Raw genomic sequence first — 14742 nt, 5'->3', positions numbered from 1 at the left:
CTACCGCTCCAACAAGATGTCACCTATCTACTACGCCTACCGCTCCAACAAAATGTCACCTACCTACCTATCTACTACACCTACCGCTCCAACAAAATGTCACCTATCTACTACACCTACCGCTCCCAACAAAATGTCACCTACCTACTACACCTACCGCTCAAACAAAATGTCACCTATCTACTACACCTACCGCTTCAACAAAATGTCACCTATCTACTACGCCTACCGCTCCAACAAAATGTCACCTACCTACCTATCTACTACACCTACCGCTCCAACAAAATGTCACCTATCTACTACACCTACCGCTCCCAACAAAATGTCACCTACCTACTACACCTACCGCTCAAACAAAATGTCACCTATCTACTACACCTACCGCTTCAACAAAATGTCACCTATCTACTACACCTACCTACCTATCCACTACACCTACCACTCCAACAAAATGTCACCTACCTACTACACCTACCTACCTATCCACTACACCTACCGCTCCAACAAAATGTTACCTACCTACTACACCTACCACTCCAACAAAATGTCACCTACCTACTACACCTACCGCTCCAACAAAATGTCATCTATCTACTACACCTACCACTCAAACGAAATGTCATCTATCTACTACACCTACCGCTCCAACAAAATGTCACCTATCTATTACACCTACCGCTCAAACAAAATGTCACCTACCTACTACACCTACCTATCTAATACACGTACCGCTCAAACAAAATGTCACCTATCTACTACACCTACCGCTCAAACAAAATGTCACCTACCTACTACATCTACCGCTCAAACAGAATGTCACCTATCTACTACACCTACCGCTCAGACAAAATGTCACCTACCTACTACACCTACCGCTTAGACAAAATGTCACCTATTTACTACACCTACCGCTCAGACAAAATGTCACCTACCTACTACACCTACCGCTCAAACAAAATGTCACCTACCTACTACACCTACCGCTCCAACAAAATGTCACCTACCTACTACACCTACCGCTCCAACAAAATGTCACCTACCTACTACACCTACAGCTCCAACAAAATGTCACCAATCTACTACACCTACCGCTCCAACAAAATGTCACCTATCTACTACACCTACCGCTCCAACAAAATGTCACCTATCTACTACACCTACCGCTCCAACAAAATGTCACGTACCTACTACACCTACCGCTCCAACAAAATGTCACCTACCTACTACACCTACTGCTCAGACAAAATGTCACCTATCTACCTATCTACTACACCTACCGCTCAAACAAAATGTCACCTATGTACTACACCTACCGCCCCAACAAAATATCACCTACCTACTACACCTACTGCTCCAACAAAATGTCACCTATCTACTACACCTACCGCTCCAACATAATGTCACCTATCTACAACACCTACCGCTCAAAAAAAATGTCACCTACCTACGACACCTACCGCTCAAACAATATGTCAACTAGCTACTACACCTACCGCTCAAACAATATGTCACCTATCTACTACACCTACCGCCCCAACAAAATGTCACCTACCTACTACACCTACCTACCTATCTACTACAGCTACCGCTCAAACAAAATGTTACCTACCTACTACACCTACCTACCTACCAACTACACCTACCGCTCAAACAAAATGTCACCTACCTACTACACCTACCGCCCCAACAAAATGTCACCTATCTACTACACCTACCGCTCAAACAAAATGTCACCTACCTACTACACCTACCTCTCAAACAAAATGTCACCTATCTACTACACCTACCGCTCAAACAAAATGTCACCTACCTACTACACCTACCTCTCAAATAAAATGTTACCTACCTACTATACCTACCGCTCCAACAAAATGTCACCTACCTACTACACCTACCGCTCCAACAAAATGTCACCTATCTACTACACCTACCGCTCCAACAAAATGTCACCTATCTACCTATCTACTACACCTACCTACCTATCTACTACACCTACCGCTCCAACAAAATGTCACCTATCTACTACACCTACCGCTCAAACAAAATGTAACCTACCTACTACACCTACCTCTCAAACAAAATGTTACCTACCTACTACACCTACCGCTCCAACAAAATGTCACCTACCTACTACACCTACCGCTCCAACAAAATGTCACCTATCTACCTATCTACTACACCTACCGCTCAAACAAAATGTCACCTACCAACTACACCTACCGCCCAACAAAATGTCACCTATCTACTACACCTACCGCTTCCAACAAAATGTCACCTATCTACTACACCACCGCTTCCAACAAAATGTCACGTACCTACTACACCTACCGCTCCAACAAATGTCACCTACCTACTACACCTACTGCTCAGACAAAATGTCACCTATCTACCTATCTACTACACCCACCGCTCCAACAAAATGTCACCTACCTACTACAGCTACCGCTCATCAAAATTTCACCTACCTACTACACCTACCGCTCAAACAAAATGTCACCTACCTACTACACCTACCTCTCAAATAAAATGTTACCTACCTACTATACCTACCGCCCAACAAAATGTCACCTACCACTACACCCACCGCTCCAACAAAATGTCACCTATCTACTACACCTACCGCTCCAACAAAATGTCACCTATCTACCTATCTACTACACCTACCTACCTACCTATCTACTACACCTACCGCTCCAAGAAAATGTTACCTATCTACTACACCTACCGCTCAAACAAAATGTAACCTACCTACTACACCTACCTCTCAAACAAAATGTTACCTACCTACTACACCTACCGCTCCAACAAAATGTCACCTATCTACTACACCTACCGCTCCAACAAAATGTCACCTATCTACTACACTTACCGCTCCAACAAAATGTCACCTATCTACCTATCTATTACACCTACCTACCTATCTACTACACCTACCTCTCCAACAAAATGTGACCTATCTACTACACCTACCGCTCCATCAAAATGTCACCTACCTACTACACCTACCGCTCCAACAAAATGTCACCTATCTACTACACCTACCGCTCCAACAAAATGTCACCTATCTACCTATCTACTACACCTACCTACCTATCTACTACACCTACCGCTCCAACAAAATGTCACCTAACTACCACAACTACCGCTCCAACAAAATGTTACCTACCTACTACACCTACTGCTCAAACAAAATGTCACCTAACTACTACACCTACCTACCTATCTACTACACCTACCGCTTCAAGAAAATGTCACCTATCTACTACACCTACCGCTCCAACAAAATGTCACCTATCTACTACACCTACAGCTCCAACAAAATGTCACCTATCTACTACACCTACCGCTCAAACAAAATGTCACCTATCTACTATACCTACCGCTCCAACAAAATGTCACCTATCTACTACACTTACCGCTCAAACAAAATGTCACCTATCTACTACACCTACCGCTCAAACAAAATGTCACCCATCTACTACACCTACCGCTCAAACAAAATGTCACCTACCTACTACACCTACCTCTCAAATAAAATGTTACCTACCTACTACACCTACCGCTCCAACAAAATGTCACCTACCTACTACAACTACCGCTTCCAACAAAATGTAACCCACCTACTACACCTAACTCTCCAACAAATGTCACCTATCTACCTATCTACTACACCTACCACTCAAACAAATGTCACCTACCTACTACACCTACCTCTCAAACAAAATGTCACCTATCTACTACACCCACCGCTTCCAACAAAATGTTACCTATCTACTACACCTACCGCTCAAACAAAATGTAACCTACCTACTACACCTACCTCTCAAACAAATGTTACCTACCTACTACACCCACCGCCCCAACAAAATGTCACCCATCTACCCATCTACTACACCTACCTACCTATCTACTACACCTACCGCTCAAACAAAATGTCACCTACCTACTACACCTACCTCTCAAACAAAATGTCACCTATCTACTACACCTACCGCTCAAACAAAATGTCACCTACCTACTACACCTACCTCCAAATAAAATGTTACCTACCTACTATACCCACCGCCCAACAAAATGTCACCTACCTACTACACCTACCGCTCCAACAAAATGTCACCTATCTACTACACCTCCGCTCCAACAAAATGTCACCTATCTACCTATCTACTACACCTACCTACCTATCTACTACACCTACCGCTCCAACAAAATGTCACCTATCTACTACACCTACCGCTCAAACAAAATGTAACCTACCTACTACACCTACCTCTCAAACAAAATGTTACCTACCTACTACACCTACCGCTCCAACAAAATGTCACCTACCTACTACACCTACCGCTCCAACAAAATGTCACCTATCTACCTATCTACTACACCTACCGCTCAAACAAAATGTCACCTACCTACTACACCTACCGCTCCAACAAAATGTCACCTACCTACTACACCTACAGCTCCAACAAAATGTCACCAATCTACTACACCTACCGCTCCAACAAAATGTCACCTATCTACTACACCTACCGCTCCAACAAAATGTCACCTATCTACTACACCTACCGCTCCAACAAAATGTCACGTACCTACTACACCTACCGCTCCAACAAAATGTCACCTACCTACTACACCTACTGCTCAGACAAAATGTCACCTATCTACCTATCTACTACACCTACCGCTCCAACAAAATGTCACCTACCTACTACAGCTACCGCTCATCAAAATTTCACCTACCTACTACACCTACCGCTCAAACAAAATGTCACCTATGTACTACACCTACCGCTCAAACAAAATGTCACCTATGTACTACACCTACCGCCCCAACAAAATATCACCTACCTACTACACCTACTGCTCCAACAAAATGTCACCTATCTACTACACCTACCGCTCCAACAAAATGTCACCTATCTACAACACCTACCGCTCAAAAAAAATGTCACCTACCTACGACACCTACCGCTCAAACAATATGTCAACTAGCTACTACACCTACCGCTCAAACAATATGTCACCTATCTACTACACCTACCGCCCCAACAAAATGTCACCTACCTACTACACCTACCTACCTATCTACTACAGCTACCGCTCAAACAAAATGTTACCTACCTACTACACCTACCTACCTACCAACTACACCTACCGCTCAAACAAAATGTCACCTACCTACTACACCTACCGCCCCAACAAAATGTCACCTATCTACTACACCTACCGCTCAAACAAAATGTCACCTATCTACCTATCTACTACACCTACCTAACTATCTACTACACCTACCGCTCCAACAAAATGTCACCTATCTACTACACCTACCGCTCAAACAAAATGTCACCTACCTACTACACCTACCTCTCAAACAAAATGTCACCTATCTACTACACCTACCGCTCAAACAAAATGTCACCTACCTACTACACCTACCTCTCAAATAAAATGTTACCTACCTACTATACCTACCGCTCCAACAAAATGTCACCTACCTACTACACCTACCGCTCCAACAAAATGTCACCTATCTACTACACCTACCGCTCCAACAAAATGTCACCTATCTACCTATCTACTACACCTACCTACCTACCTATCTACTACACCTACCGCTCCAACAAAATGTTACCTATCTACTACACCTACCGCTCAAACAAAATGTAACCTACCTACTACACCTACCTCTCAAACAAAATGTTACCTACCTACTACACCTACCGCTCCAACAAAATGTCACCTACCTACTACACTTACCGCTCCAACAAAATGTCACCTATCTACCTGTCTACTACACCTACCGCTCAAACAAAATGTCACCTACCTACTACACCTACCGCTTCAACAAAATGTCACCTATCTACTACACCTACCGCTCCAACAAAATGTCACGTACCTACTACACCTACCGCTCCAACAAAATGTCACCTACCTACTACACCTACTGCTCAGACAAAATGTCACCTATCTACCTATCTACTACACCTACCGCTCAAACAAAATGTCACCTATGTACTACACCTACCGCTCAAACAAAATGTCACCTATGTACTACACCTACCGCCCCAACAAAATATCACCTACCTACTACACCTACTGCTCCAACAAAATGTCACCTATCTACTACACCTACCGCTCCAACAAAATGTCACCTATCTACAACACCTACCGCTCAAAAAAAATGTCACCTACCTACGACACCTACCGCTCAAACAATATGTCAACTAGCTACTACACCTACCGCTCAAACAATATGTCACCTATCTACTACACCTACCGCCCCAACAAAATGTCACCTACCTACTACACCTACCTACCTATCTACTACAGCTACCGGCTCAAACAAATGTTACCTACCTACTACACCTACCTACCTACCAACTACACCTACCGCTCAAACAAAATGTCACCTACCTACTACACCTACCGCCCCAACAAAATGTCACCTATCTACTACACCTACCGCTCAAACAAAATGTCACCTATCTACCTATCTACTACACCTACCTAACTATCTACTACACCTACCGCTCCAACAAAATGTCACCTATCTACTACACCTACCGCTCAAACAAAATGTCACCTACCTACTACACCTACCTCTCAAACAAAATGTCACCTATCTACTACACCTACCGCTCAAACAAAATGTCACCTACCTACTACACCTACCTCTCAAATAAAATGTTACCTACCTACTATACCTACCGCTCCAACAAAATGTCACCTACCTACTACACCTACCGCTCCAACAAAATGTCACCTATCTACTACACCTACCGCTCCAACAAAATGTCACCTATCTACCTATCTACTACACCTACCTACCTACCTATCTACTACACCTACCGCTCCAAGAAAATGTTACCTATCTACTACACCTACCGCTCAAACAAAATGTAACCTACCTACTACACCTACCTCTCAAACAAAATGTTACCTACCTACTACACCTACCGCTCCAACAAAATGTCACCTATCTACTACACCTACCGCTCCAACAAAATGTCACCTATCTACTACACTTACCGCTCCAACAAAATGTCACCTATCTACCTATCTATTACACCTACCTACCTATCTACTACACCTACCTCTCCAACAAAATGTGACCTATCTACTACACCTACCGCTCCATCAAAATGTCACCTACCTACTACACCTACCGCTCCAACAAAATGTCACCTATCTACTACACCTACCGCTCCAACAAAATGTCACCTATCTACCTATCTACTACACCTACCTACCTATCTACTACACCTACCGCTCCAACAAAATGTCACCTAACTACCACAACTACCGCTCCAACAAATGTAACCTACCTACTACACCTACCGCTCCAACAAAATGTCACCTACCTACTAAACCTACCGCTCCAACAAAATGTCACCTATCTACCTATCTACTACACCTACCTACCTATCTACTACACCTACCGCTCCAACAAAATGTCACCCATCTACTACACCTACCGCTCAAACAAAATGTCACCTACCTACTACACCTACCTCTCAAATAAAATGTTACCTACCTACTACACCTACCGCTCCAACAAAATGTCACCTACCTACTACACCTACCGCTCCAACAAAATGTCACCTATCTCCTACACCTACCGCTCCAACAAAATGTCACCTATCTACCTATCTACTACACCTACCTACCTATCTACTACACCTACCGCTCCAACAAAATGTCACCTACCTACTACAACTACCGCTCCAACAAAATGTAACCTACCTACTACACCTACCTCTCCAACAAAATGTTACCTACCTACTACACCTACTGCTCAAACAAAATGTCACCTAACTACTACACCTACCTACCTATCTACTACACCTACCGCTTCAAGAAAATGTCACCTATCTACTACACCTACCGCTCCAACAAAATGTCACCTATCTACTACACCTACAGCTCCAACAAATGTCACCTATCTACTACACCTACCGCTCAAACAAAATGTCACCTATCTACTATACCTACCGCTCCAACAAATGTCACCTATCTACTACACTCACCGCTCAAACAAAATGTCACCTATCTACTACACCTACCGCTCAAACAAAATGTCACCCATCTACTACACCTACCGCTCAAACAAAATGTCACCTACCTACTACACCTACCTCTCAAATAAAATGTTACCTACCTACTACACCTACCGCTCCAACAAAATGTCACCTACCTACTACAACTACCGCTCCAACAAAATGTAACCTACCTACTACACCTAACTCTCCAACAAAATGTCACCTATCTACCTATCTACTACACCTACCACTCAAACAAAATGTCACCTACCTACTACACCTACCTCTCAAACAAAATGTCACCTATCTACTACACCTACCGCTCCAACAAAATGTTACCTATCTACTACACCTACCGCTCAAACAAAATGTAACCTACCTACTACACCTACCTCTCAAACAAAATGTTACCTACCTACTACACCTACCGCTCCAACAAAATGTCACCTATCTACCTATCTACTACACCTACCTACCTATCTACTACACCTACCGCTCCAACAAAATGTCACCTATCTACTACACTTACCGCTCCAACAAAATGTCACCTATCTACCTATCTATTACACCTACCTACCTATCTACTACACCTACCGCTCCAACAAAATGTGACCTATCTACTACACCTACCGCTCCATCAAAATGTCACCTACCTACTACACCTACCGCTCCAACAAAATGTCACCTATCTACTACACCTACCGCTCCAACAAAATGTCACCTATCTACTACACCTACCTACCTATCTACTACACCTACCGCTCCAACAAAATGTCACCTAACTACCACAACTACCGCTCCAACAAAATGTAACCTACCTACTACACCTACCGCTCCAACAAAATGTCACCTACCTACTAAACCTACCGCTCCAACAAAATGTCACCTATCTACCTATCTACTACACCTACCTACCTATCTACTACACCTACCGCTCCAACAAAATGTCACCCATCTACTACACCTACCGCTCAAACAAAATGTCACCTACCTACTACACCTACCTCTCAAATAAAATGTTACCTACCTACTACACCTACCGCTCCAACAAAATGTCACCTACCTGCTACACCTACCGCTCCAACAAAATGTCACCTATCTCCTACACCTACCGCTCCAACAAAATGTCACCTATCTACCTATCTACTACACCTACCTACCTATCTACTACACCTACCGCTCCAACAAAATGTCACCTACCTACTACAACTACCGCTCCAACAAAATGTAACCTACCTACTACACCTACCTCTCCAACAAAATGTCACCTATCTACCTATCTACGACACCTACCACTCAAACAAAATGTCACCTACGTACCCTACCTACCGCTTCAACAAAATGTAACCTACCTACTACACCTACCTCTCAAACAAAATGTTACCTACCTACTACACCTACTGCTCAAACAAAATGTCACCTAACTACTACACCTACCTACCTATCTACTACACCTACCGCTTCAAGAAAATGTCACCTATCTACTACACCTACCGCTTCCAACAAATGTCACCTATCTACTACACCTACAGCTCCAACAAAATGTCACCTATCTACTACACCTACCGCTCAAACAAAATGTCACCTATCTACTATACCTACCGCTCCAACAAAATGTCACCTATCTACTACACTTACCGCTCAAACAAAATGTCACCTATCTACTACACCTACCGCTCAAACAAAATGTCACCCATCTACTACACCTACCGCTCAAACAAAATGTCACCTACCTACTACACCTACCTCTCAAATAAAATGTTACCTACCTACTACACCTACCGCTCCAACAAAATGTCACCTACCTACTACAACTACCGCTCCAACAAAATGTAACCTACCTACTACACCTAACTCTCCAACAAAATGTCACCTATCTACCTATCTACTACACCTACAACTCAAACAAAATGTCACCTACCTACTACACCTACCTCTCAAACAAAATGTCACCTATCTACTACACCCACCGCTCCAACAAAATGTCACCCTATCTACCAATCTACCCATCATTACACCCACCTACCTATCTACTACACCTACCGCCCAACAAAATGTACCTTTACCTATCTACTACACCCACCGCTCCAACAAAATGTCACCCACCTACTACACCTACCGCCCCAACAAAATGTCACCTATCTACTACACCCACCGCCAACAAAATGTCACCCTATCTACCCATCTACTACACCCACCTACCCACCTATCTACTACACCTACCGCCTCCAACAAAATGTTACCTATCTACTACACCCTACCGCCCCAACAAAATGTCACCTACCTACTACACCTACCGCTCCAACAAAATGTCACCTACCTACTACACCTACCGCTCCAACAAAATGTCACCTACCTACTACACTTACCGCTCCAACAAAATGTCACCTACCTACCTGTCTACTACACCTACCGCTCCAACAAAATGTTACCTACCTACTACACCTACCGCTTCAACAAAATGTCACCTACCTACTACACCTACCGCTCCAACAAAATGTTACCCACCTACTACACCTACCGCTCCAACAAAATGTCACCTACCTACTACACCTACTGCTCAGACAAAATGTCACCTATCTACCTATCTACTACACCTACCGCTCAAACAAAATGTCACCTATGTACTACACCCACCGCTCAAACAAAATGTCACCTATGTACTACACCCACCGCCCCAACAAAATATCACCTACCTACTACACCCTACTGCTCCAACAAAATGTCACCTATCTACTACACCTACCGCCTCCAACAAAATGTCACCTATCTACAACACCCACCGCTCAAAAAAATGTCACCTACCTACGACACCTCACCGCTCAAACAATATGTCAACTAGCTACTACACCCACCGCTCAAACAATATGTCACCTATCTACTACACCCACCGCCCCAACAAAATGTCACCTACCTACTACACCTACCTACCTATCTACTACAGCCACCGCCAAACAAATGTTACCTACCTACTACACCCACCTACCTACCAACTACACCCCACCGCTCAAACAAAATGTCACCCACCTACTACACCTACCGCCCCAACAAATGTCACCTATCTACTACACCCACCGCTCAAACAAAAATGTCACCTATCTACCTATCTACTACACCCACCTAACTATCTACTACACCTACCGCTCCAACAAATGTCACCTATCTACTACACCTACCGCTCAAACAAAATGTCACCTACCTACTACACCCACCTCTCAAACAAAATGTCACCTATCTACTACACCCACCGCTCAAACAAAATGTCACCTACCTACTACACCTACCTCTCAAATAAAATGTTACCTACCTACTATACCTACCGGCTCCAACAAAATGTCACCTACCTACTACACCCACCGCCCCAACAAAATGTCACCTATCTACTACACCTACCGCTCCAACAAAATGTCACCTATCTACCTATCTACTACACCTACCTACCTATCTACTACACCTACCGCTCCCAACAAATGTCACCTATCTACTACACCTACCGCTCAAACAAAATGTAACCTAACTACTACACCTACCTCTCAAACAAAATGTTACCTACCTACTACACCTACCGCTCCAACAAAATGTCACCTACCCACTACACCTACCGCTCCAACAAAATGTCACCTATCTACCTATCTACTACACCTACCGCTCAAACAAAATGTCACCTACCTACTACACCTACCGCTCCAACAAAATGTCACCTACCTACTACACCTACAGCTCCAACAAAATGTCACCAATCTACTACACCTACCGCTCCAACAAAATGTCACCTATTTACTACACCTACCGCCTCCAACAAAATGTCACCTATCTACTACACCTACCGCTCCAACAAAATGTCACGTACCTACTACACCTACCGCTCCAACAAAATGTCACCTACCTACTACACCTACTGCTCAGACAAAATGTCACCTATCTACCTATCTACTACACCTACCGCTCCAACAAAATGTCACCTACCTACCACAGCTACCGCTCATCAAAATTTCACCTACCTACTACACCCACCGCTTCAAACAAAATGTCACCTATGTACTACACCTACCGCTCAAACAAAATGTCACCTATGTACTACACCTACCGCCCCAACAAAATATCACCTACCTACTACACCTACTGCTCCAACAAATGTCACCTATCTACTACACCTACCGCTTCCAACAAATGTCACCTATCTCACAACACCTACCGCTCAAAAAAAATGTCACCTACCTACGACACCCACCGCCCAAACAATATGTCAACTAGCTACTACACCTACCGCTCAAACAATATGTCACCTATCTACTACACCTACCGCCCCAACAAAATGTCACCCACCTACTACACCTACCTACCTATCTACTACAGCTACCGCTCAAACAAAATGTTACCTACCTACTACACCTACCTACCTACCAACTACACCCACCGCTCAAACAAAATGTCACCCACCTACTACACCCACCGCCCCAACAAAATGTCACCTATCTACTACACCCACCGCTCAAACAAAATGTCACCCATCTACCTACTACTACACCTACCTAACTATCTACTACACCCACCGCTCCAACAAAATGTCACCTATCTACTACACCCACCGCTCAAACAAAATGTCACCCACCTACTACACCTACCTCTCAAATAAAATGTTACCCACCTACTATACCCACCGCTCCAACAAAATGTCACCCACCTACTACACCCACCGCCCCAACAAAATGTCACCTATCTACTACACCCACCGCCTCCAACAAAATGTCACCCAATCTACCTATCTACTACACCTACCCACCTACCTATCTACTACACCTACCGCTCCAACAAAATGTTACCCATCTACTACACCCACCGCTCAAACAAAATGTAACCCACCTACTACACCTACCTCTCAAACATAATGTTACCTACCCACTACACCCACCGCCCAACAAAATGTCACCTATCTACCTATCTACTACACCTACCTACCTATCTACTACACCTACCGCTCCAACAAAATGTCACCTATCTACTACACTTACCGCTCCAACAAAATGTCACCTATCTACCCATCTATTACACCTACCTACCTATCTACTACACCTACCGCCTCCAACAAAATGTGACCTATCTACTACACCCACCGCCCCATCAAAATGTCACCTACCTACTACACCTACCGCCCAACAAAATGTCACCTATCTACTACACCTACCGCCTCCAACAAAATGTCACCTATCTACCTATCTACTACACCTACCTACCTATCTACTACACCTACCGCTCCAACAAAATGTCACCTAACTACCACAACTACCGCCTCCAACAAAATGTAACCTACCTACTACACCTACCGCCTCCAACAAAATGTCACCTACCTACTAAACCTACCGCTTCCAACAAAATGTCACCTATCTACCCATCTACTACACCTACCTACCTATCTACTACACCTACCGCCTCCAACAAATGTCACCCATCTACTACACCTCACCGCTCAAACAAATGTCACCTACCTACTACACCCACCTCTCAAATAAAATGTTACCCACCTACTACACCCACCGCTCCAACAAAATGTCACCTACCTACTACACCTACCGCCTCCAACAAAATGTCACCTATCTCCCACACCTACCGCTTCCAACAAAATGTCACCTATCTACCTATCTACTACACCTACCTACCTATCTACTACACCTACCGCTCCAACAAAATGTCACCTACCTACTACAACTACCGCTCCAACAAAATGTAACCTACCTACTACACCTACCTCTCCAACAAAATGTCACCTATCTACCTATCTACTACACCTACCACTCAAACAAAATGTCACCTACGTACCCTACCTACCGCTTCAACAAAATGTAACCTACCTACTACACCTACCTCTCAAACAAAATGTTACCTACCTACTACACCTACTGCTCAAACAAAATGTCACCTAACTACTACACCTACCTACCTGTCTACTACACCCACCGCTTCAAGAAAATGTCACCTATCTACTACACCTACCGCTCCAACAAAATGTCACCTATCTACTACACCTACAGCTCCAACAAAATGTCACCTATCTACTACACCTACCGCTCAAACAAAATGTCACCTATCTACTATACCTACCGCTCCAACAAAATGTCACCTATCTACTACACTTACCGCTCAAACAAAATGTCACCTATCTACTACACCTACCGCTCAAACAAAATTGTCACCCATCTACTACACCTACCGCTCAAACAAAATGTCACCTACCTACTACACCTACCTCTCAAATAAAATGTTACCTACCTACTACACCTACCGCTCCAACAAAATGTCACCTACCTACTACAACTACCGCTCCAACAAAATGTAACCTACCTACTACACCTAACTCTCCAACAAAATGTCACCTATCTACCTATCTACTACACCTACCACTCAAACAAAATGTCACCTACCTACTACACCTACCTCTCAAACAAAATGTCACCTATCTACTACACCTACCGCTCCAACAAAATGTTACCTATCTACTACACCTACCGCTCAAACAAAATGTAACCTACCTACTACACCTACCTCTCAAACAAAATGTTACCTACCTACTACACCTACCGCTCCAACAAAATGTCACCTATCTACCTATCTACTACACCTACCTACCCTATCTACTACACCCCACCGCTCCAACAAAATGTCACCTATCTACTACACTTCACCGCTCCAACAAAATGTCACCCAT

General features: G+C 43.8%; 1 protein-coding gene and 1 long non-coding RNA gene across 2 annotated transcripts in view; one reads left to right on the top strand and one right to left on the bottom strand.

Moving 5' to 3' along the window:
- The window catches only part of ypel1 (yippee-like 1), a 53329-nt gene that overhangs the window by 11118 nt on the left and 27469 nt on the right, over positions 1 to 14742 (top strand). The window lies entirely within an intron of this gene.
- Positions 7165 to 8303, bottom strand: LOC123727214 (uncharacterized). Its single transcript, XR_006759125.1, has 3 exons — positions 8263 to 8303; positions 7243 to 7357; positions 7165 to 7198 (listed from the first exon to the last, which is right to left on the bottom strand). It is a non-coding gene; the product is annotated as an uncharacterized lncRNA (long non-coding RNA).

This window comes from Salmo salar, chromosome ssa15 (genome assembly GCF_905237065.1).
Source record: "Salmo salar chromosome ssa15, Ssal_v3.1, whole genome shotgun sequence".
Lineage (NCBI taxonomy): Eukaryota > Metazoa > Chordata > Actinopteri > Salmoniformes > Salmonidae > Salmo > Salmo salar.
Note: the sequence above shows the minus strand (reverse complement) of the source record. Positions and strands in the feature narration are given on the sequence as shown.